We start from the raw sequence: 27,319 nt of genomic DNA, 5'->3' as shown, positions 1-27,319 counted from the left end.
GTATACTTACGATTCTATCAATTTGCATACATATATATTTAATAAATCTATTATACATAGAATATTTTTCATAATTTAATAGTGCACATGCTGGAAAGGGATCAAATTAAAAAACTAATTTTTTTATATTAAAATTAAAATACAGTGAGTGTAACTGCACAAATAAACATTCCTATCTCAATTTCTACCATATGATATCGCTTTCTTTATACAGTAATCTTTTACAGCCGGTTGAAACCAGCTCGAATAAAAGCTCGACAACGCGACGCGCGACGGCGACGTTCGTAACGTATCAAAGCTGAATAAAATCTGTCCAGAGTGGGATCTGTCCTGACGCCGGCGGCCGTCATGACGATATAATTGGATTGCACTAGTCAGTTTCATACGTGATAACGCTGGAAGACGCGCGGGGAACATAATCGAATGAGGTGCACCGGTGCATTGACGGCGAGGTCGAGGTCGACAAGGGAAAACATCGTGGACGTGGAAAAATTGTAAAACCAATCAACATCCATGATGTAGACTCGTGGGAAGCAATGCAAGTTGAACCGATTGTAAAGATTTTTCACGACTCCTTGAGAACGAAGCGAGGGTGATCGTCTCTTCATCAATAATGTACGGCATTTGGAGAGAGCTTTAAAACGTATGGAGAAAGAGGAAAAAGAAAGACAGAAGAATTTTACGAGTATTATATGAATCAACGTTCGCGTATCCTCCGCGTCCTGAGATTTTCTTAACGAAGGATTGTCAAGCAGTGAATGGTTCGCAGATTTGCATTCGAAAAGTTCGCTCGAACACTCTGCGGCCTATTCGTTTGTCCTACTCGAAATTATGAAGCGTAATAATTGAAATGCCATGTCTTTTATTTATTCAACGGCGCGCAGTGAATTGCTATATTGTCACGTTTCTGCCGCAGATGCTTTAATCGCTATTGGATTATTTTTATTAAATTTATATATTATCCTTATTTTTCTCATATTTTGTTTTCCCTTTGGAAATACGTACATACATGAATTGAAACGTCAACTCCTCGTTTGTTTTGTTAGCTTGAATACAACCGATATGTAGCTGTCTCTTGATTCACGTTGCAGATTTTTTTTTTTTTTTTTAGGACGGATCTGGATGTTGTAGTACGAAAAAGTAACAGAGTAACAGAATTTGAAAAAACATCTGCGACTTCCTATTTTGTATGTTTAGTTAAATGATTTTTCAGAGATTTTTCACTGTACGAATGTATGTAGAAATAAATACCGCGGTAATTCTAGAAATAACTTACATTCTTGTACAATATATAAAAAAATACAATCTCAAATTATTTTTATTTCTCACTTCAAACCCAAAATAAGACTTTGAATAATTATTGTAACAAAGAAAAATTTGAAGCATTTTCTTTTCCTAAGACAATCGACTTTCTAATAAATTATCAGAGTAGCGTCCAAAGATCATGATTGGCTGCAGATAATTCTTAATTAAGTATATTTACTTAAATATCAACAGATGTATATTCACCTTCTTACCTCCTTTTTGATTACGTTTTTTAACCACTGGAGTAATGTGCCGCAGAAAGGCGAAATAGGCTACAAATAGATTATCAGGTGACATTAGTCGGAGCTGCGTAGCGTTATACGATCAATCGGCTTTGAGGCATGCAACCACGGTGATTATTAATCCCAGCAAAGAGGGGTTTTACTGACGCAACAGGATTAAAACTCGATTCACCCGCACGTACGCAAGTATCCTCTCGATGGTAAAGGATTGCATTATGGATATTCATATTGCGTCCTTCAAAATAAATACCGGGGGAAGAGACGTCAAACGAAATTAAATTTCTAACAATTAGCGATGATAAAAAAAAAAATATTTCAGACTGCGTTTTATTTCGGTAATAACGAAATATTTTTACGCAAATATCCGTGAAAATTGGTATACGTGTATACAGTTTATTGGTGACATTTCAAAATCTGATTGATTATTTCCCTTGATGATGCCGAATTGATTCCGAATGCAGTTTCCAGGTCCAGTTTAATTTTGACCATGGAATGGTTGTAGCACGATTGCGTAACATGGTCTTTTTTAATCTGTTTTCCATTTTCCAATTTTCGAGAATGCTCGATGTTTTACATGGCGGAATTGTTGCTAGTCTATCACGCCTGCGCCGTATTTGCAGCAAGCTACAATCGATAGCGTATGTCGCGACCGAGTTTATCGAGAAATCAACGTGATATATGTCGTTGAAGACGATCGACTTTCCATCTATTCGCGAATTTCACTGTTACAAATTTACCGATAATAATCACTGTATTTATTGCAGCAAAAATATTCGATTAAGTAAACGCGTTAATAAAATTTTGAAATCATTCCATTATGCAGCGTGTTTTTGAACTGAGAGCGCGGTATGTTTTACAACTTATAAAAAACTAAATGAATAATAAATAATTAAGTAGTATAATATTAGGTGTTGGAATTAATTCGTAGCGTTTTACAAGTGATGGGAAGTACTTTCATTAATGTATTTTTTAATGCTCATGTGAAATAAATAACATTCTTTCATTAAAAAACGTTACGAATTAATTCCAACACCTAATACTTTTTTTTGTACAAATTGAAATTTTATTCTAATAAAAATGATGAAAAAAGTAATTTAATATCCGAAAAACTGGAATATTATTCCCAAAAAATTTAGAATTAATATTATTTCCTGAATATTATTTCTTCTGTTGAAAATCTACTGTTCTCTAAGCGCTATACAATTATCTAAAATGCAATACGAGCTTTCAGCGAATCTTAATATTTTAAGAAAGCTCAAGAGAAATAGTATATAGTCACGCACAGAATGTAATATATGTATATATCTGATGTAAGTTCAGAGTAACAATGATCCCTACGACAGTTTCAAGTTGGAAGATGTCGGCAACTAAATGAAAATGTAACAAGCAGCATAAAGATAGATCCAGTAATTTCTCTATGCGATGTAGAGATACAAATACTACGCGATAACAAATAATACATACAATACATACATACACAAATACGTACAGATTTACGCGACGACAAGTACATACAACATCTTTTTTCATGCAAAATACATGGAAAATACAAGAAATACTTGACTTCCAGGTATTACAAAGATAGCCAGAGTTTTGCTGGGGCAGAAAGAAAAGTAGAAAGAAAAGCGAGATTAAAAACGTGTATACGCGTTGGAAAATACATATATTTTTCGAGTCGACGATAGTGGCAAGCTTTATTGAGAATATATTTTTTCCCCTCTTTTACAAAAGAGAGAATATTGCATTGAATTAACTCGATCATGTGCAATTTAATTCATCTATCGAAAAAATATATTCTAAAATACATGAAATAATTGCAGTTAGCTCATGCATTCGCAATAAACACTAATGATACATATCCGCAGAACTCGCAATGCGAATGGAGTTTATTGTATCGTTTATCACAAAACAAAACGAATAAAAAATCAAAAATAAAAATTCTATTTCCACAGAGAATATATATGGTTTCCGATACGCAGGACCATAAAGGTTTGCATATATTTTCAATTAATTTCACTTTGTAATTTATAATTTATAATCGGTTATTAATTATCTTTGATATCTTTAGTTATGTTGCATGAAGAAATTGGTACAATAAATGTGAATACTGAAAATGTGAATACTAAATTAATAAAATAGTGGAGCAATACTGGAGCATTTTCTAAATTACATTATCTACTTTATCTAAACTATCATTTGTCATCGTATCAGGTTGGATCGCGACGTGATAGTTAACTATTTTAACCCTAATTGCTTCAGGGACCGAAACTAATCCCTTCCCGATTTCCTCTAGTAAAACTTTAAAGAGACACTTAACTGAAATGTTATTTAATAATACAAACGAGACTTATGAAGTTGTCAATTAAATTACATTGCAATTAAAATAAACTTCGAAATCTGTAAATACGTGTATGTATCGGATAGTTAATTTAATAAATTTAAAGCTTGTATTCAATAAGATATTTAATCTGATAATTATATTGTAAATAAAATAAACTTCGGAATTTCTAAATACGTATACACATTGAATAGTTGTTTTAATAAAATTAAACCTTGTGTTTGGTGAAAGATTTAATCTGATAATTTTAATCGTCACATTTTAGTTACCACGTTTAATGAAACAAGTATCGAAAAGCTTAAATACATTGAAAAACAACAAATAGAAATGGATGCTAATTAATAAAATCAATCAATACCATTGATAACTATAAATTGAATAATATTCTCTTGTAATAAACATGCTGCGGAATTAGTGAGCCTCATCCCTTGGAGAAATTTCCATGGCACAAATGCGTTCCATTACAAATGCCACAGCCTACGAACACGTGTCGCACGTGCCTGCTAAAATCATCGAATTCTATTTATTATGAAACATAATTAAAATCTTGTTTGATATATATTTTTAACAATATTTTATCGCACGTAGAAATATTTGTTTCAGATAAAAACAGAATGTGTGAGACAAAGAAAGAGAGAAAGTAAAAAGTCCGATCCATTTTTATACAAAAAACCGAAAACTGTTAGCGTAAATACGAGAGATGTCGATTCCACATTGTATTTTCAAAACCTTACTTTATAATTCACAAAATATAATATTCACAGAACATAATATTCGATTTGACATATGTATAATATTTGCATATATATGTTCTGTAAGTATCATATTTCGTGAATTACAAATTATGTTAATACATGGATGTTTGGATATATTACTTCTGAAAGTAATATATGTTATTTACATATATATGTACATATATATGTATGTGTGTGTGTGTGTGTATGCATTACTTTCAGAAGTCCAAACATAGTTGAAAGCTTCATTCGCTGCATTAGTATAAGAATAGAGCGAAAATTCGCTGAAAAATTTCGCGGCGGAAAATCATACCTCGTTTCCTCGTTCTTCAACATAGACTACAACAGCACGACCCAGTTTTCGAGATCTAATTAGCGGTGAAGCGAGGTAGCAGTTTCGTTTGTTCTATTTCAACGGAGTTGCGAGAGCCGATTCACTCGTCTTACCTTTTCCCGACGTTGTCGATGTTGTTTAAGAACCGTATAGCACGAATAATAAACAAATACGATACACGGCCAACAAATACGATAAGCACAAACATGGCCCGGCCATATCGTTTCGTTTATAAGCTGATTGCAAGCACATTACGCTTCATACCGATGCGCTTACAATAAATTTGTATGCATCAGGAAATTAACCGATGCTATTCACATAATACAAACTCCAGCGCGTGCTTTCTGATAACGTCATCGCCGATTATAATGCTGAAAATTTGCCTTGCCAAAATACACGTCAAAGTTGAGCCGAACGAAATGTTTGCGGTGTATTAATTAACTTTCATCTCTGATATTTATAAATATACACACGTCACGGATGAGCCAATCCCAAAATTTATTCTGACAAAAGATAAAAAATGAGGCCGAAACCAGGTCAGAAATAAAAGATACAAAGTTTTATGATATTCAACGCGTACGTGTATAGAATGGTTTAATCTAAAAATATTGCGAGATATAAATGGACATCCTACAAATATGCTGCAGACAACGACCGTAAATAAATAACACATTGTGACTCGGTTTTACTGTACTACTCAAATCGAATCATTAATGATGATATCCGACTATTATTCACGCCCGTCGAAAATTACTTATCTCCCGATCGTCTTTCCTCACGCAGTAGACATGATATCACATTAACATAACGTAGAGACGAGGCCGATATTATGGGAAGTGTCGACTTAACCCACGTTTCCGGTGCGAGCTCAACGCAAGAGGTTCCATACGCGAGGTTTTATCTCGTTGTGATTTATGGCGCCGGTTGCAGGGACGCGACGACGTTAAATAACGCCGAGAATCGAGCCACTTACGCCTACACACGTCACCGCGTGATATCGTCTATTCGAAGAAAAATACGAATTAGAATCAGACAGGTATAAGTGACAAATTAATAGATACAAACGTGAATAGCCGACGAAGAATTCAAAATTTCTGATTTTATCCAACGTAGGTATTGAAGCTAATATGAAAGAAAATTCCTTATCACCAGTAGGACAATATGCTTAATGCGTACAACAATAGAAGCCTATAAAGATCTAAATGAACTAGAACGTGTGACCAGGAAGTATTTTTTTCGTTGACGTACGCATCTCTAGAAGTCCCGGTTCCTCGGTAGTCGCCATCGGCGATATGAGTCAGGGAAAAAGGAAACGTACTAACGAGCCCCGGTCAGCATTAATTGTGACATCCTCCCGACAGTGGCCGGGCCACTTCCGTTGACTCTGGAACGGAGGAAGCTGCCAAGACGACCTCTACGCCTACGCGAGCCGACAAAAGGGCTCTTCCTCCGGCGTGGAGAAGCTGTCACCGTCGGCACAACAAGACGAGCGTGGTCAAAGTTAAGCAAATGACCGAAATCTCTTTTTAATGTATCCGGAAAATAAATTTCAACGCATATATACGACTCGTTATCTATCTTGATAACTTGAAATATTTATTGTCCGCATACATCAACCGTTGCACCAATCAGTGCAAATTGATCCTAAAATTTAGCTTTAATGCAACGTAAAAATTACATTCGTTATTCTTTAAAAGATGAGACGTAAACACATTTATATATACAATCATAGATATAATTATAAATGCAGACAAACAAAATGCTTTGTTTCAAATCCTTTTTCAACCTTTCATGAGACAAATTATTATTATTTATTATTATTCTACAATCTCTAAGCTACAGTTATCTATTTATTTATATTTATTAAAGTATTGTAATATCAAATAGATAAATAAATCCGTTCGATGAAATTACTTTTTCAAAAATAATTTTCTCTCTCTCTCTCTCTCTCTCTCTAATATTTAACCATTTATCCATATCTATCAAACGTGTTATAATATCAAATAAATAAATCTGTGATTAAATCTGAAATAAACTCTCTAAATATAAATCAGTGGATAATGACTGATCAGTTCAAAGTATGTCACTGGTAATTAGTGAATTCACAGTGAAATTCAACTAAAAAATCAATGAAACGTGGAATCCCTAATCTAACTAATTTTGTATACGTATACTTTAGTATACGTATAAATTCAATGTACATGTATTGGAAGTGACGTACAAATATCGGTATTTTAATTAAATAACACTCAAACTTTCTTTCTTTTTCAATTGAATTTCATTGATTATCCAGTGCCAAGTTACGCCAATCCATGAATAATCAATGAGTGATTATCCACTGCTTTAGAGAGAACAAAATTACTTCGTTTCTGCAAGCGATAATTTTATACCATACACATATTATTATAATGAAGAATAGAGTCATTTTAAAGAAATGGCAATATCATTTGGTGAACTAATTTCGAAACTGAACCATGAAACGTGATCTATATTAAGATTTCTCGAGAAACAGATAATATACTATGCTACTCGTATAGGCGATACCGCAATCGGGTCGCAGCTGGAGTGTCGGTGATGTGAGTCGTTATCCCCGCAACACGTCTAAATTGTTCCCGACGGCGCGTCCGCGTTCGACATCACGTTAACGCAATTGCAACTGACGCAGCCGATCGTTTAGATGTGTCTCGCGTATGGGAATTCAATGAATTCAGGGATTTCCGGGTAGAATCGCATTACACTGATACGCACGGCCCTCTAAATGGGTTATATCGTTTACGAGACAGCGGCCGATATCCGTGGACGGATTCGCGGCGTCGACCATTAAATTCAAGGCGCGTCAGCTCATACCGCATGCGGGTACCACAACGGTAATGCGCACAAGCTTACGAGGGGGATGCCTCCCGTTTGCTTCGTGTCATGTCCCGATTTACTGTCGAGGCGCACCCAAAGAATTCGCAATTGTATCAGTATCGCAAGAATTGCTCAAAGAGAACAAGAAGCGATTTTGCAAATAAAACTGGAGTAGAGAGAAAGCGCAGGCTAGAATAATGTAATTAATATTTTACATTTTATATATGAAAATTATCGTCATTGTAAAAACGTACAATGCATTGTCGTTATGTCGATAAAAAAAAATGATCTCGATTTATTGTCGAGGCGCACCCGAAGAATTTGCAATTGTATCAGTATCGCAAGAATTGCTCAAAGAGAACAAGAAGCGATTTTGCAAATAAAACTGGAGTAGAGAGAAAGCGCAGGTTAGAATAATATAATTAATATTTTATATTTTATACGAAAATTATCGTCATTGTAAGAATATATAATGTCATTATCGTCATGATGACAAAAAAAAAATGATGATTAAAGTTCGAGATTCTTTAATAATATTACAAAACGAAGAAATTATTTGATTATAGAATTTAATCATTTACAATATAAATGTCATTATTTAATTTAATTTGGTACTGAAATGAAAAAGACAAGATAAAGAGCCTCTAAAAAAGAAATTATCGACAAAAAATTAATTATTTGAACAAAAATTGGCTCATTGAAGCGGATATCGTCCAAAACGATAAAATTCAATTTATATAGCTATCGATCCTGTTTTGTAATCAAATCAACTGATCTTCGTCAATGATCGCATAAGGAACGTATTCTTTCCGATAGAAAGGAGTCACAATCGCTGAGAAGAGCAATATCTACGAAATCTCGTAACGAGATTTTCTCGCAAAAGATGACTCCCGAGATTCCTCCGGGCAACCTCAATAATTATACTTTAATCAAAGTCGCAACGAAAATTCCGTTTGATCCACTCGGTAGCGTTTTCCGCTCACTCGGAGATAAGAGGAACAGAAATTGTGGCAATTACCATTTTCCGTGTCTCAAGGAATATTCGCAAGGGTAAAGTCGAAATGGATCGACCGGACAAGAGACAACTTACGCGAAGTCAACCTCCAATACGAAGCCAACTCTTCGCTAACGAGTTTATCGATCTAAACATAGTACGAACAAAGAGCTTTGACAGAGCTAAATCGTTATTCTATTTATTCTATTTTATTAACTGCAGAAAAGATCTTATATTTCAACATCAAAACAATAATCTTTTTCAAGATTGTTTTCAACAGCGTCTTTTTAATTTTCTGCATCTACATATTTCATGCGTCTCATAATTCGTGCGAACAATTTATATAACTATATGAAGAACAATAAAACGGTTACATCTTTATACGACTTAAGTGCATCGAAGAAATTTGAAGACAACAAAAAAGTAATAAGAAATAATTTGGAAGAGTTAATAGAAATTATGCTAATTATAAATCTAGAGACACAAAAGGATAATAATATCAAAGACGAGTGCAATAAATAAATCTCTTTAGTAGAGTATAATATATCAAATTTCTCATATCGTTTCACATTTCTAATCTGCAACCCTGCACACCCTCGTCGGCTTTATGGTAAAAGCATAAAGTCGCCATTACGTCTAGAAGACTAAAATGTCGGCTCTACTGAGCTTCTCTGAGATAATTAATTCGCGCTTAATCCGCGCGGTATATCCGAGCTTAGCGAGCTCCACCAAGACACACTTTCCAACTGGAATATAATCATTTCAGAAAAACATGAAGGGCGTTTCCCAGTAACGGTACGACTGATCAAAAGGCGACAAATTTTCGTTTGATCTCCGTAACAAATGTATCTCGTCTCACTCTTCTTGATAAGAAATGATGAAAGAAGTAACAAGTATGTTCAAAGAATCACTCATTGACACGAGAACTCGCGACAACGAAGGTCGAGAAAAAGAAAAATTCACAGTATGGCTTTTCATCTCCATCACGTGGCATAGGTTGCGTTAAAGGGATTTCAGAGGAAACGAGGGAAAAAAAAAAGATAGAAAACGAGGTAAAAGGGGAAAATAGAACATGGAGGATTCGTAAACAACATATCGGTACCTCGCTACCTCAACTACGCGAGAAACTCTGAAAACTTTGTCGTGGCTTGCAACTCCAATTCGTCCATCTCTCTCTCTCTCTCTCTCTCTCTCTCTCTCTCTCTCTCTTTCTCTCTTCTCACCTCCGTCTAGTTTTCCTTCGCAGTCTCCGAGGCCGAGATAATTAAACTAGTATTGCGTGGGAGGGCGAGAGTTCTCTTTCCGCTCCGTCAAAAGGAACGGAAGTCGAAATTGCAACGCGTTAAAGGGACTCGCGTCCGGATGTTAGGTACGACAATGATGAACGAGACTCCGTTGTTCTCCATTTTCGCAATGATTGTTTTTCTTTCTTTCTTGAATAGCCGAGTGAGAGGACGAATCAGTTATAAAATCAAATAAGTAGCGCGTGGATAACTCATCACGTTTTGAGATCGAATATCCTTAGGGACAAGATATATTATCAACATAAATATTTGACATTAAAAAATTAGAACAAAAGAAAGGTAGAGGTATAGCATTCAAATCTGTTCGAAAAAAATCTTTGACGTAGATAAATATATTGCAGAAGAGAAAATATCTCGCGTTATCCGGGGAAAATAGGTGAAATATCGATTCCAAATTTGTTGAGGAAAGTTCTTTGCACAATTGAGGGAAAATGTACGCGATGGTGTTTCAAAATAAACTCGATGAAAATAAGACACGGAACATAAACTTAATGCCTGAAAGTAGAGAAAAAAGATTAAAGAGAAAATTTTCTCACCAACCATATCCCCATAACGTAACTTCATCCTGTTTATTCTCGTTTGCAAGAAGCTGCGGCGTGCAATAAATATCGCGATGTGTTAGCGATCTTGAGCGGAAAAAGAAAACGACGGAGTTTCGAGGCGATACGCAAGAACGACGACGGCGACGACGGCCAGCACGATAATAAGACGCCTAGTATTTTATGATTTCGATTAATATCGCAGTTTTATAGGTTCGCTTAATGTCACCGCGCCCAGACGCCATAGAGATCGATACCGGTTTCTACATGAGCGTCGCCATGGAAAGGAACGCGGCATTTCGCGCTATGCTCGACCCCTAAGCCAATAAATCACACGTTGCACGACATATGACGTATAAATACGGTATAATTGAGGCGTCATAGCCAGTGATTCAAACCTACCCCTTTGATCCCCTTTGTCGCATTGCTGCAATAATATCGTCGCGAACAAAGCACGGAATCTGTACAACGCATAATCGCATTGAAGAAAGTTTCGCGCTGCAATTTGACCGACTATTGAAGGGACGAAACCACACTGAATCCTTTCATTGCTTGAATTGGAAATTGTAAGACTGACACAAAAATATTATTGGCCACCAAGACCCGTCTTAACCGAATATGGTCTTCTTCGCTTATTTGTGTAAATCCTTTCATGTCTTATATTCGATGATGTAAAAATGAAAATAATTATGCAGAAGTGCAACGCAAATTACAAATGAAATATTCAACACTTTATTGTATGTCGGAAAGAAATAACGATGCCAAATTAATAAGAGAACTCGTTACGTGAATCATCGTTGTAAATTATTCACGTTTGATTGAATATCGATAGAGTCGGGTCGCAATAAAAAGTTTCCCCTGTAACAAGTTCTCTCGATTCCATATCGTATGTCTCACGCGGGATTTGCGGGGAAGTAATGGAATTTATTTCCACATCTGTTGCCAAGTTATATTAGACGACATATGGGGAGACTTTCCAAACTATTCATAAAAGAGTACAAATATTTGTTTCGCGACTCTTTAATTCTCTGCTTTAATTCTCTACTTTTCGTTCGAGTTCGTTACATGAAATGCAGTCGACGGCGACGCTTCTTCTGTCGAGGATTTGCGACGGGTGCAACCCCTTTCTGTTTCGTTCAGTCGAAAATTCGAATTAATTTCAATGACCTGGCGAATTCATGCCGCCACTCGTCACAGCATCGCATTGTTTTGAGAGTCGATGCTGGCGCGACGCCACGGCGCCATTTTTCTTCCCGGTTTACCCGCAATTAAACGCGCGCAGGACTGTGGCATCCAGTCCCTGTAACCGATAAATTATAGCCGGTGACGCTGATATTTATTATGCCATCTTGCTTTCACCAGCAATATATTTTCTCTGGCTACCGCGTGGTATTTATGTTGATGATAATAATGGTAGTTTATGAGAAAACATTAAGAAATACACGCCGAGATTTGGGAGCATTTTCCCTTAATGAACGCTATTTACTTAATACATCACCTAATAATATTACCAATAAAATGATGATGTGATTTACGTAATTATTCTACATTTAGTACAGTGAGAAAAAAATATAAATTTTAGAAAATATACTAAATTTTAATAAATATTTGTTCGAATATTATTAATTTTACAGTAAATAAATATTTATTAAATAGGAAAATTTACTAAATAGAAAAATTAAATAAAGTTCAATCAAATTAATAATTCTTGTATCAAATTGTATCAAATAAATATATGTTTACATTTAGTAAATATTCAGCTAAAACTGTTTAAATAAAAATTTATTAAAATTTGATACATTTTTCTCTCAGTGTAGTACAAATTCTATATAAATTTTATTATTATCGTTATTAATTCTTTAAACAATATAAATTCTTTTAGATTAATAAACATAATAAACAATTCAACGTAAGAATTAAAAAGTTATATGCGTAAAGAATATAATCTTTTATTTTTGATCATTTCATATTGCATTTCCCAATAAATAAATTATATTTGAAACAACGTGGTTCTGTCATTTTCTATTTTAATTTTATCCTAATTTTATAACCATCTATAACAAGATTTCAGTTTTAATACTACAATATTCTCTAACATATTCACCGTATTATTCATACAACGTTATTATAATAATATTATGCCATAACATTTGAGCGACCACGTCCATAATCTTATTTTATAAAATAATTATTCCATTGATTACTTGAGCAACTAAAAAAAAATCGAAGGTCTCTCTATAGACCTTCAATGACTCCAATTCAAGTTAAAACGATTGGCAACTCTGATAATCTCTCTTTATCTCGTTTTGGTATCGCCGGATAAAGCCTGCGGGAAAATATGCTCGATTTAATATGCCGTCGAAATGACGAACGTTTAATTAAGACGTTTGTTTAACCTCTTTGCCGCCGGCAAAGCTTAATATAGCTGTTTATAAAATAGAGAACGATAGCCAGATGAGGAAAATAACATCGATCCAAGTTAGAATATAAATACCGGATACCAAATAAAATTATAAATAATTTTTAAAACAAAATTAAATCAATTATTTACGGTACATCAATTATTTACAACTGCAGTAGAATATAAGTAACATTAAGGTATTAACGCGTCGTATTATTTAGTCAATGGCTACAGAAACACAATAATAAAATAAATGCATTACATTTACAATGTTGCACGCAACGTTCAATAACGCATAATAATTTTGCTGCTTGTCCCATTTAAGTTAAATCGTTCGAGAATAATAGTATGATATTTCCGTACGTGGAATCAAGAATATAAATCGAAAATGTCATTTCAACTGATATTTACAAAGACACTCGCTAGCAATAAAACCATATTGCACAGAAAATCGTACACTCTGTCTATATATAGGAATAAATAATCTATTTTTCATACAACTAAAGTAAAAAGAATTGCGTGCGCGAGATCTATCAGATAGGCAACGAATCAGTCGTCATTTATTTATCGCGTCAACCATTAGACCGTAGACGTAAGAACAATTGTTTGCAGTAGCTGGACGAGCGAATGAATCTCCAAATGAACCATACTACACCTGGCCTAGCCACATAAAAATCACATAGCGATGTAACTGGCGAGCACGTCGGGTGATAGTTACATTTCGTATTCCCAATGGAGATGTCCCAATATTCCATTCTACCGGAATTTCTCGGCTACCGGCGGGAGAGCTCCGGACAAATCCGCGGATAATGGCCATCGATCGGCCATAAATCAAATCAAGCAAATCAAACGGACGAGAGGAGGGGCAAAGGGGATGAAAAGGCATGCAGATTTGATAGATCGGATGAAAATGGACGCCTGACGGATCGATGATCTTTCGTTCATCGAACGACAATATCTCTTTAATCACGCTGACACGAAGGATTATTAATCTGTATCAGTGATCCAATGGAATCAGGGATATATGGGAATTGATGGGATTCGAGGGTCGAATATGTATTGTACCTGCCCTCGCAGGTTCGCGATCGAAATGTCTCATTTTCAGCGACGGGGAGGTCCGACTTTCCGTCGCATCGATATCATTCATCGCGCGGCGCGTTCGGTTTACCGACCTCCGACATGCCACGCGCCACGTTACCGTTAATCTGGGGTCACCGTGTACGTTCAACGCAGCTCTCGGCACGCAATGACGCACGCGGCGAAAATCCCAATAACGAAGTGTAACGCGGACAGGTTTCAGATCACGAAATTCTGCGCGTCATTCGTACACGAGATTATTTGTCGCTACGTGCAAATTTTTATGACGTAAATTGAACGAAATTTCGAATATTCGGAGGAAAATACGAATGGAACTGATTTCGTTCGGTTTCGCGCGGGATGTAATATCATTTCGCAGATTTAATTCATATTGGCAACATATTTTTCGCGATACACGATAAATGTCAGTCATGATTAATCTAAAACCTCGTAACGCGATTCAATTATAATTGTAATTGAATGACGCGCGCGCGAGGAACAATGTGGGAAACGAATAATCGTTAACTATCTTGCTTCTAATACGTGCTTCTAATACACGTATTTCGCCCTATTGTAAGGTGTTCTACAATGTATTTTAAATTAAGATATGTATTGGGGAAAAAAAACTCATTCCGTCCTGTGCACGATTTTTCAGTTAATCGCAAGAACAGCCGACGCCAACGGCGGCGAATACAAAAAGCTCTCGTGTGCACCATCGACGCGTGGACGCCCGGAGTCGCTTGTCTACCACTTTATTACGCGAAACTTATACATTATTCAAGCGCAACGCGATTCATGCGGTGCATGCGTGCACCACGCGTTGCGTATCGAACCGTCTAACGTATACCTGTGTGTGTATATAGCTCCGTCTCTCCCTTCTCTCTCTCTCTCTCTCTCTCTCTCTCGCGCGCGCGCTCTTCGAGCTCCATTAATGTTTTTAGGCAGAAGCTCTATGCGCATTTGCTCTCGAAATCATAGCAATATCTGTATATTAATTCCACGATTGAATGAGAGCAATGGATATATCTCTGAGATGTCTCATCTTTCAATATGTATATTAGCATTGTAATATATTATTAGGTGCGCAACTAAGTTCTCGCTGTTATTTTGATGGAAATGTCATCAAAATAACAGCGAGAACTTAGTTGCGCACCTAATATTATTATCATCTAAAAAGTATCCGCGGTTTTTAGATGAGCCAATATATATATCACTGAGATATTTGAGCCTTCCGCATGTATGCTAATTTTTTATTTTGAATTTTGATCTTTTCGATGTAACTGAAGTGATTCTATGTATTGTGGTCTCTGTACTTGAAGGGACTTGTCTCAGAATAAATGCTGCTTTCTCTCTCCCTTTCCCCCCCCCCCTCTCTCTCTCTTTTCGTTTTAGAAGAAATTCTTCGTTATTAAGCTCCGAGGCTTAATATAGAAGTGTATGTACTTTGTAGGTTACCTTACTTTTAGTATTCTACATTTCAAACTTCTGATAGTTTTGTATTAGAAATTTAAATTCATTAATAACAACACTCTACATTCTACCAAAACTTATAATGACATGCTAACACTCTCTCAATGTCGCACTGAATTTTATAACTGTTCCTTTGGAAGTTTGGCGGCTGAATTCTAAAATAACGTACTACTTGATATTCGTAATGTCGCGCATCTCCTTTGGAAAAATTAAAAATATATTATTCGTACTCAACTCTATGTACTCAACTTGATCTATCAATCTTTTACTAGTTATTGTCGAGCTTTTTGTTTTCTTTATTCTCTTATACATCTTTCATTATTATTATTATTTTTCATTATTTATGTACAAAAATCATTTAAAAAATTATTACGTTGTAAGTAATAATCAATTTGTAACTGATATAAATAGATGTATATCTTGTCTTAACGCTTGCGAGGATTTTCATCCTAAAGCGCTTAGTGCTTAAATAATGACATATCTCTCTCTCTCTCTCTCTCTCTCTCTCTTCTTTTCTTTTTCTCTCTCTTTAATCCATGCATTGACGACACGCGGAGATCGGTTACAGTTACAAAGCCACGATATCGTCGACCGATACATCGCACAGGATTACACGTGCGGTATACACTGCACGCCCACGCTCACGGATCACATGACAAATTCTGCTCTCCGGCAATCATAACGCCAGCGAGAGACGCGATTAGCATTGTCAGCATGAGATAGAGCCGAGACACGGCGACGACGGCGACGTCAAAACCATCGTTCATGCTGTTCTCGCTTGATTCTGCGTTTATCGCAAACAAAATGTAATATAATATGCATAATGATAATATATATAATGATTCATACTGTAATACTACGATAGATTAGATTATGTATGACAAAGGCAGTACGACAAAGGCATTGTCGATTTAGTAGCGTAGGAGACGAGATAGGAATGAAAAATAAAGATTTTTCTACGAGATAAAGTCTCGGACTGCAAGTTTTGCTCTGATCGAATCTCAATATTGATTTTCTATTCTGCGCTTTTCTTACTAAAACTACATACTAAAACTACTTACAAAACTGCCTTTGGCAGATTCCAGTTCTAAGAAGGTTAACTTAAAGTGATGTAAAATACGCCATCAGAGATACTCTAATTTTTGTAATTATTTCTGGAAAATCTTCCTCTTTCTTTTTTTTTCTTATTTAGTCTCAAAGGTGCTCTAAGATGAATGAGTATCAATGTCAATCGAAAGGAGATTTTAGTTCGATCTCTTCGTTTTGCATGTAAAGAGTTTAAAAATGTCTGGATCATCTTTTGTGATGATAAAGTTACTAGATATCGTAAATAAATTTTAATGAACAAATCCGTAACCAGAAGTGCAAAGTAAAAAAAGAGAGATCAATTGTTATCATTGTGATATCATTGAAAAATTTAACAAATCAAAATAATTTTAAAATTTTATTCAACTAATATTTGTTATTTAAAAAAAATTGCTAACACTATCGATATTTTTTCTTGTATATATGCTTGTCTTTGTGAATAAAGAAAAAAATTCATCATAACTTTAGTTGTATAGAATTAATTTTAAAAAAAATTAATATGACATTCATTGAAAGGAAAAAGGAATCTTTGAAAGGAATGCAGTTATTTACGCCATTAAAAAAAAGATATACATATATAATCTTACCTAAAATTGAAAGTGAAAAAAATACTGCAATCCTCCTTCTTTATATAGAAAAGACAGAAAGACATTCTCCATCTCTTCGTTTATAACTCTTAAGAATATATCCACAGAAAGAAGGAATCTGTGGATAAAGATACAACTTTCTGACTTTCCTTCTTTTCAAAGAAAGACTTTCCTTTTCATATTTGATGTGATGATTCAATTGACAAAGTATTATTCCGAAACAATCAGAAAATATGACACAATGACGAGAAGAACCTTCTACAATTTTGCATTGTAGTATTTGCCGAGTTGCGAGAGAAATGGATATTGTCTTTTTCATCAAGATAGCCAGTCAGTGGAACTGGCAATGGAATCAAATCAAAAAGCAATAAACGTCAATCAACGATTTCAGTGATCCTTCGGGGATCAAGCGAGTGTGATTTAAGCGCGTTCTTCGTGGAAAACGAAGTAGTGAAAAGGAACGCGGATACTTTGATTTATTATCGGCTTCTAAGGACTTCAAACCTTAAAAAATTAGGCCACAAACCATCGTGCAAACTCCAAATATTCATGATCCCAAAGGAAATAATTTTATTTCAAATTATTCACGTAATAAATTCTTCGTTTAGGGACAAGTTTCTAAACTCAATAAAGATATTGAGATTTTGATAAATGAATATTTGAGCAATAAAATGAAAACATTGCAATTTTAATATTAAATGGATAATTTACTGATAAGATCGATTTATGTAAAAAATCAATTTTAATTAATTTTAATGACGATAAATTAAACGGCAGAAATTTTGTAATTCTTTAATAAGGATTCTTTCTGTTTTAATTTCAATGACAATACGTCGAGATTAATATAAAAGAATTCCACAAAAAATTTTTATGCCAAGCAGCAAACTAGTCACTTGTATAACAAATTGCCGTCGTAAGTCTTGATCTTAACAAATTCCCACACATATAATGTGTTGGATTGAACCGAAAATTGCTCCTTTTCAATCCACAAAGCAGTCCATTGTCCATCCGGACGCGATAAAGAAGGCAGTCGCCAAAGAAGGCAGAGATCCATCGTACAAAATTCGCCAAATTACGGCTCTATTTGTTTCGATCGCGGACGATCAATTTTTCAAGTGATTTGGTCGTGTCGCGTAATTCGTAAGAGCGCCCTATCGATCGAATCGATACATGTCAGCCGCAAGTAGAGAAATCGCTATTGGTCGGACAGCGTCTCCCATAAACGTCTTTTTCTCTTTTTCCTCGCCGTACTCCTCATCCTATCGGGATCCCGAGGACAGTTACGGTTCATTACATGCCTCCGAGAAAATCTAGAATCCCGTGTGCTTAGCGGAAGCAATTGGCAGCGCTCATTCGGATAACCGGATAAGTCACTCGTGTTTGCGACCACGTTCGTGGGAACACGTAACGGAACTGTCATAGAAGTCGTGTCTTCGGGGGACGATTATCGAACTTCACGTCGATTCCCACTTGCGCGATGGCGACGTACATTACAAATCTAATATTAAAACTACAGTCTAAAAATTTCCGATATTTTGAGAATTTTTTTCGATCTCTCTTCGATCTCTCTTCTTCAAAATCTAATAACAGACTTTCAACTTTCCTATATATTTTTATATTTTTCTCTAACTTTCCTCGCTATTTCGTGACTCGACAACGTAATTGCGATCCTGATTGCATTACCGATATAAAGTCCAACAAGAATTCTTCGTACTATATTCAAGGATATAACACCCATCTTAATTTAACGACGATAAGCAAATTAATTTCGAGTGTTATCGAACTCGACTATAATTAGGACATTGCACATGCGACTTTACTGCGCGGGGGATTCGTTAATTAACGCGATCAAGTGATAAGCTCGCCTTATGATTCACCGCAAAACGTATAAAGTCCGACAGGTTATAAGTACTTCTTGAATCGCGATTCAAGCCGATAGAGGCTTCATAAACTTGTCGCGTTGAATTAATTTAAACCCCGCCATTTCCATTCCGAGCCGGACCGGCTACCTGAGTGTGCACTCGACTATATGGAAAATACCATTTGACGGCTGTTCATTTGCATGCTACACGCGCGACATAGTTACGTTGACGACCTACAAGGCGCGAAGATAAAAGCGATAGGTCGCGAGTTCATTAAACGAGCGGCAGCTTCCGTCAATGAAAAAGGAAGAAAGAAGAAAAGCTAACAATCGACAAGTACATCTCGTGAATAAATCGTTGGCTTTGCCAGCAACAGCTGATAATTCATTCGCGATTAAGCATATGTAATTTCCTTATCTCACAGTGCTTGATTGAAGAAAAAGGCTGACCATATTTATGATGACATCTACGAATTGAAATTGAAGACAGAAAGAGCTGTGCTGTCATTGATGAAATGTACATAGCTGACAGTTATTACAAACTTTAAAAATTCTTAACCAGCAATTTAAATCTTTTTTAGGCGAAAGAACAGGCGGTTAGGGCGAAATTTACTAATGATCTTAATGCATTATGTTGAATTACGAATCGCAGACATTGCATGAAAATATTTCTGGAATAAAATTTCTGCAAATTGTATAACGTTGGTGATGTTTTCCAACTTTTGAACTTTTTTAACTTTTATAAAAAAAATTAATATTATTCAGCAGGTTTAAGCAAAAATATTTTATTTCCTACTTAAGCGTATATATTCATGTAATCCGTCGACTACGACGAGAGATCAATTTCAGACAATTTCAAAAAGATGATATACGAAAGATATGAATGTACGAGTAATATAACTCGTGCGGGGTAATCACAAAGGCAACAGATTTTCATCCCGTTTTAATGCAGAGTCGAAGTTCGCTACTTTATTTCTGTGTGCGTTATAAAGTTTCTCTCTTCGACTCGTTACGAAGGAAATGTCGTAATGAGCGTGCTTAAAGAGTCAAATTAGTATATTCATAGTACATCAAATAGCTCCACAAACTTCATCATACTACCATCAACATTATATTAAACCGTGCTTGTATTACAAACTAGTCATAAAAAAATCGCATCAGACAGTTGAAAAGCGTTACTTTTTGAAATTTTCACGGCACTCTTTTCTACAATTCAGATTTAAGTTAATCATAACGTTGCCGTATTACTAAAACGCCTTTATAACGTTTATTTTAATTCTCACCTATGTTCACTCACACAAATTTTTAATTCTCTATTATCAAACATGTATACAATAATAGAGAATGTTTTATGTGTGTACTAAACTTTAAAATATTAAATGTATTTTTTTTTGTTTAGAAAAAATATGTTTTAAATTATCTCATTGTCAATAAAGCTTTCTATTTTAAAGCTGCGCTTGTAAATTTTTCTAAGCTATCGATTTACATTTATTTGCATTTGTTATACAAATATTGATTCCTGACTTAAACTTATATCGCTATGAAATTAAATGAAAAAGAAAGAGAGAGAGAGCGTACATATAATAGTTAAGTTTTCTGCTGATAATTAAGTGACAATTATTATCTAAACAATATCTGAGCAATTTAATTACTGAATACTTTAATGCTCAGATACATATTCAAGTACCCATTGCCATTATTGCCAACAGTGCAAATGATCGGATACACCCGGTGTGTCATCATTCAGGAACACTGATCTCACAACAAACGCTTTGCTGTCGAGTTCATGCATCGACGCTCTCGAACATTTCGACTGTGCCATATTGTATAACAATGTTGCACGCACGAATGCACTGCGGCCGCGATCACGGCTACACTTCTCGAAGAAAAGTGACCAGGATTGAACGCGCGATTCAATGCGACAGATCTCGATTGTGGGCTACACCATGAATTACAATGCACGGTGACTCGTGATTCCTGTGAGGCGGAGACCTTTGCTACGGACTCGAGAATGGGAGGATTCGCTGTACGTCAAAGCTGTATAGTAGTTGCTGTTCGTATCGGTTTAGAAATGAATTACATCGACGTTTTACATCGCGTTCAATCCTGGTCACTTTTCTTCCCGATTGATATCGCAGACACTTTCATGCAGTACAACCAGGAAGGAAGGATACTTTTATATGGAGGGAGAATAAATGAAACGTATAATACAGTTTTTCTTCCACACGAAGCTTTTCTAGAAAATTTATTCCGAATATTGGAAAAAAACTGATTATATCTTCTGTCATATTTAAACTGAGAAAACTTTGGGTTGCGTTGTATATATAAATCGTTCAGAAAAATTTATAAAACACTCAATATATTTCCTTTTTGTAAAAATAATCAAAAATAGTTGAGACTTCCCAATAAAAATTCTTTATAAAGTAATTATCTTTATTCCTTTAAATATAGAAAATATTAATATTAATATTTTTATTCATGCGGCCGTTGGAAAAAACGAGACAGTCATTATTAAAAAAAAACTAAATAATCCAGCAATGCAGTATCATATAAAGATTACATAAATTCAAGTTGAAGAAAAAAATGTTGCTATTCTAATTATTCAACCTGAATTTCCTCGAAAATAAATTGAAAAGAATTTACTATACATTTATCATACATTTTATATTATTTTATATCATTTTTATATTTTTATATGGAATCATTCGCTTTCTGATTATACTATCAGTAATAAATTCCCTGCATATCGAGTTGTGTATCAAAATCTCTCAAGAGTTTCAATCTCAATTAATTAAATATTCCCTTGTGATAATCCGAACCTATAAATTTAGATTTCAATAAATCTGACGTAGATTAAAACCTCTCGAATCCTCTACCACAAATCCCTAAGAATTTGTCTAATCGAACCGTTGCTTTACCTACTGGGCGATTATGTTTGCGTATCCCTTGCCTTTATCGTTTCCCTCGCAATAACGCGGCTTTCGTTAAAGCCTGCTATCGTTGCATCAGTTTCTTCTCGCAAAAGCACCAGTTACGTGATTTCAACTCTGATTAAGACAAATCGCTTTACTTCCCGAGGGCGGGTAACCGCTATAGGGTGTCTAAGAGGTCATACATTTTCTCTGATCAACAGATACGGGCAAGAAGATGGGAATCAATAGATACGGATGAACGGACACAAACAAATTAAGATAAATATCGATTGCCTATAACGTATCGTAGGTATTAGTATAAAATACTGAAATTTTGAAAAGTAAGAACACAAAACATGCCTATGTCGATCATAAAATGTCGGGCATAAACGTTTGCTCTGTTTTGTATCTAATAATTATATTAAATATCTCCACATCAAATGTTCATTTGTTAAATAATTTAAGAATGTTAATTGCTAAGATAATAGGAAAGAAGAAACAACTTAATAAAATACATAAAAACAACTAAAACTTTCGCTAAGAAATTTTCTCACTGAAATAAGTGCAGTTCAAATTTGCTAAAGAATCTGTGCTCAGAATAAAACGCGTAAGTTCCGATATACCGTATGCAGCGACATAGATTATCGAACATACCCTGTGTCAGCGGTTGATTCGCGAGTGATGCAACAGGCGGCTCATCCATAGAGCCATTCCACTGTGCTGCCTCCGGCGCTGCTCCGTAATCATTCACCCGCTTCTTTTCACACGGCACTGGATTATCATCGAAGACTTATCGCATACACGTGTATATGTATACACCTACGATTATTTCGCCTGTATCGTATAATCCAACCGAATAATAATTAGACAACAGAATTTGTTTATGACTGACAAAGACGAGTTTCGAATCACCACGCGATGAATGATTAAAAATTTCCATAAGCTTATTTCCAATTATTTTAGAATTTACAAATAAATTCTGATGTAAATTGCATCCCGAGGCGCACAAAAACGATCTGCAAATCCATTTCGACAAATTTCACGGATCTGCATGAAGTTATTATGAAATTCATTCGAATCCTCATGAAATATTTTCATTCTAACTGCTTATAACCGATATGTTTTTACATTTGTTTGCTTCATTTATAGTGTTCTATATAGTATTTGTTTTATGCATTTATTTGTAAAGTATATGCATTTGATACATATATAAAATATATATTATGTAACTATACACATACATATATATATATATATATATTTTGATGTTATATCTGTTATACTAAATATAAGCTATGAATAAATTTATGCACATATATGTACATGAGTCAGTAAATGTGTGAGAATTCTATCTAATCATTATTTTCGTTACGAAAATAGAGAGGAAATAGAATTTTAGGGCAACTGCAATAGTATCGGGGAATACATGAAACTAACTGGAACATGAAGGTTTTCTCACTTTCGAATTCTAAGCATAGAAAAGCTTTAGCAAGAAAAGAGAACGAAGCAAACCTTGATGAAACAGTAGTAGCACTTTGTGAGATGAAACATTCTGAGAACCGCACGTCGATGCAACTCCTTTCGCATCGACAGCTTCTCTACGTCTTGGAAACTTCTGTATCGCATGCGAGAGACCCGATAAAGGTACAAACAGTGCCATACGTATATACATTACGAATAAATTGCTGAAAAGATATATATTTGCGCGGTAAGAGTTAAGCAGGCGGACGATTTTCCATGCAAAGAATAAATACAGGCATAAAACTTTTCTGTTCAATTGCGCCTTTTATCAAATAAAAGACATTTTATATCTGAATATCTCTAATATTAACTCTCTTCAATGCCGCACGGGAACAACACACTTAAATAGGCATATTCAATTTGATTGCTTATAACTTTCATAAAAATAAACATAATGTAAAGAATTTGTGTCAGTTGAAATGTCAGTCATTAAAGAACATAACAATGCCAAGCAAATGTATGTGACTTTAGCCATAAAAAAGTTATAAACAATGGAAAAAGCATTAAAAAAACATTACAAAAAGAAAGATAGTATGCCATATTCAGAAGACAGTATAAATATCGTGATAAAATTATCAAAAAATATATTCTTTAAAGCAATAAATCTCTAGAAAAACAAAAAAATCATCTTCAAAAGATTTATTATTATTATTATTATCATCATTTATTATTAAAAAGTTTTTTACTTGTATTTTCTATTTCTCAATTATTAAATATAATTAATGCTAATATTTTTTCAACATATACATAAGTTACCTAACTATCCTAAATAGAAAACACTCGAGAAAATCGAACAAAAATCTGATAAAAGATATACTGTATGATACATAAAGAATTGTTATAAATAAAAAAATTTAGAATATAATCAAAAAATTATTCCAATAGCTGCACGAAACTTCTCTGCAAAACTTCTCCGAGACAAGTCCGTAAGGAATTAACATTAAAATACAAAACTATACGAGACTATGAAGCGATAGCAATAGATATAGACCGAAGAAAGTATCGGCGGTCGACTCGACTACTCCAAGCTGGACGGAAGAAAACAAACGCTCGTTAACGAGACGCATCAGAGCAGATTGAAGAGATTTCCTGCCGCGGTTTAGCCGAGCGACTCTTCTCCGGCCTATATAGAGACCCCGACGTCGACCGGGACCAGAGGTTAATTTATCGAATTAAACGTCGCACAATTACGTTATAAGTCCAAGTGGCCGGGTGTTTTTGCCGTGGCCGCGCGGCCGTGAACGCGTCACGAATGCGTGTGCGTAAGCGTGACGCACGCAATAGACGATGGATTCCTCTTTTAGACGAGGAGAGAAATAATAATCGATATTCGATATTCGAAACTGCACAGATATCGTATTTTCTCCTTTCTATTTTCTTCTTTCTATTTCGAGAAACCAAAATTTATGGAAAAAAAAAAAACCACAAAACTTGGAATCCGATAAAGTTCGATCGATTCGAACGTTACTTTTTCGCGCTGCGCGATTATTAATCTTGAGAAACGCGATTTATCAAATATCATCCTCCTGAGAATATAACTCGACGATCGCGAGTTGTGCGATGCTCGCGTAATATAAACTCGATGCTGTGTACTTACTTTCGTCAGATAAACAGCGGATATCTTCTTAGACAGCAGTAATAGGAATGAATATTCATGCATACGTTTGCTCATACTGCATGAACAAAACACCTAGTGACTCGTATTTTACATATCCAATACTTCGATCAAGAAAGTCCATAGTCCATATATATATACGAGTAATTTTGCATATCGTTAACTAATAAAATCTAGGTTTATTACTTTCATATGTATCTGGCTTATTCAATTATTTCTATGCTAAATATATGTACAGAAAAATAAATGCTTGCCTTGTATCCATTTTCTTCGAAGAGACTTGAAACTAAATCTTGTACATATAATATAAATTATTATATAGGAAATTATTATAATTTAGAAACATATCGCTCTCTGATTTCTTTCTACAAAAATTTCCAATTTCCTACAAAAAGCAATAATAAAAAAAACACACGTAATTTTATTACTCAATTAATTTTTATGACTCAAGAGATCTAATTTAAATAATTTAAAAGTTGCAATCAACGGCTATATTATTTTTTTCTATCGTATAAAAAGTTATTCGATATTTACACGTGGTAATTTGCACTGCGGGTTTACATTTCACAAATAGCGCGATTTTTATGATTGCAGTATATATCTCAATAACATACCGAGAGATATTCAATAACTCCTGCTTCCACGAGCTTACTTCGAATTTATTTGGAAATACATTCTTATACTATTGATCCATCCGGTATATCGTAACAATACACTCAGTATATTGTTACAGTACGTCTGTAATTGGAAACGGGATTTCAGAGTTGATTTCCTCTCGCGCAACTGCGTCTGATTTCCTTTGACACTGCGTGACATACGATTAATGTCTCTAATTACGAAGTCTTAACCATCAATCAATTCATCTTAAAATTATCAAAAACGATATTAATTATTTAAATTTAATGGATCACAAATTTGTAGCCGCATTATGTAATCTTTGACTTAAAAGAAAATATTATAATCTAATTGTTAAAAAATTATATATTTTAGAGATAATAAATCAGAAAGTTCGGTGATCATATTAAAGTAAGGTCATATTAATTGCTCAAATAGTCTGTGTAAATACAAATACATACACACACACACACACACACACACACACACACACACTCACACACAAAATCCACTAGTCGAATAATCCCAAATTCCCGATATATTTCTGTTTCTATATTGATTGTTACTTTGTATATCATAATACTCTATGCAAATACAATACAAAACGTAATTGGGAGCAGGATTTTGAAACTGATTCCCTTCCATATTTTCAATTCTCTTTGAGACCATAACGAAGAGTTTGCAAGCTATTAAAAAAATGCCTTTTTTCCTAATAGATTTAATGCAAAGTTTAATTAGCAAAAGACAGCTAACGTAATGCATCGAGATCATACTAATCCTCTAGGAGCAAACATTGCATATTCACAACGTTTGCTTTATAATTTAATTCCGAGGTAAATTCGGGATAAATTCGGAATTTACCTCGGAATTGGGTGCAAATTAGTTACACTTAAGAACTGAAAATGGAAATGTATATAACATTGAACACTGAAATATAGTATGTTTCCATTTGGCGCGTACGTTTGCGAATATCATTTGTCCTTGTTTAACATTTAATAAACAACAGGGATAAAATAATTCCATGAGTGTTGTGAGCACCAAATGGAATTAACGCAGTTAATTTTCCTAATCGCCAGAAAGACACCGAATATGTCAATATATAAAGAAAAAAAAATATATATACATATATCGATAAATTATATATCAATGGATTCATTTACAAGAACATTTTTTAGCAAAATCAGTAAAAAAAGACGTTATTTTTTTTATTACAAACCAATACCATTCTTAGAGGGTTTAGATATTTTTCGTTAATAAAAATTCAATTCAAATCCATATACAGCACAAATCATTCCAGTAATATTACAGCAACATTACAATGTTCTAATAATATCATAGTAATGTTGCAACAATGCTATTACAAGCTTCTGTGCTGTATAGAAGTCTTCTGTATCGTCGACTATCATGGGATATATTATTCTGCGCATATCGCATTATCGGAAGGCAGGCATGATAGAAAATAACAATGCAAAACTGATTCCCCCTGCATAACTATTCCACGTATATTTACAATTAGAGACTGGATAACAAAGGT

The 27,319-nt window shown here is 34.6% G+C and overlaps 1 protein-coding gene across 7 annotated transcripts in view; it reads right to left on the bottom strand.

Annotated features, from left to right (window-relative positions):
* Positions 1-27,319, bottom strand: part of Pde9 (phosphodiesterase 9) — a 194,881-nt gene that overhangs the window by 47,669 nt on the left and 119,893 nt on the right. Inside the window, exon 3 of one of the 7 annotated variants that reach the window (XM_087412536.1) lies at positions 4,244-4,388. The exons of the other annotated variants lie outside the window; for them this stretch is intronic. The gene's annotated coding sequence lies outside the window, so the exon portion shown is untranslated. The remainder of the gene's footprint in view (positions 1-4,243; positions 4,389-27,319) is intronic. 7 annotated transcript variants of the gene reach the window in all.

This window comes from Acromyrmex echinatior, chromosome 13 (genome assembly GCF_024713525.1).
Source record: "Acromyrmex echinatior isolate Ae372 chromosome 13, ASM2471352v2, whole genome shotgun sequence".
Taxonomy (NCBI): domain Eukaryota; kingdom Metazoa; phylum Arthropoda; class Insecta; order Hymenoptera; family Formicidae; genus Acromyrmex; species Acromyrmex echinatior.
This window is presented reverse-complemented; position numbering and strand designations above follow the sequence as displayed.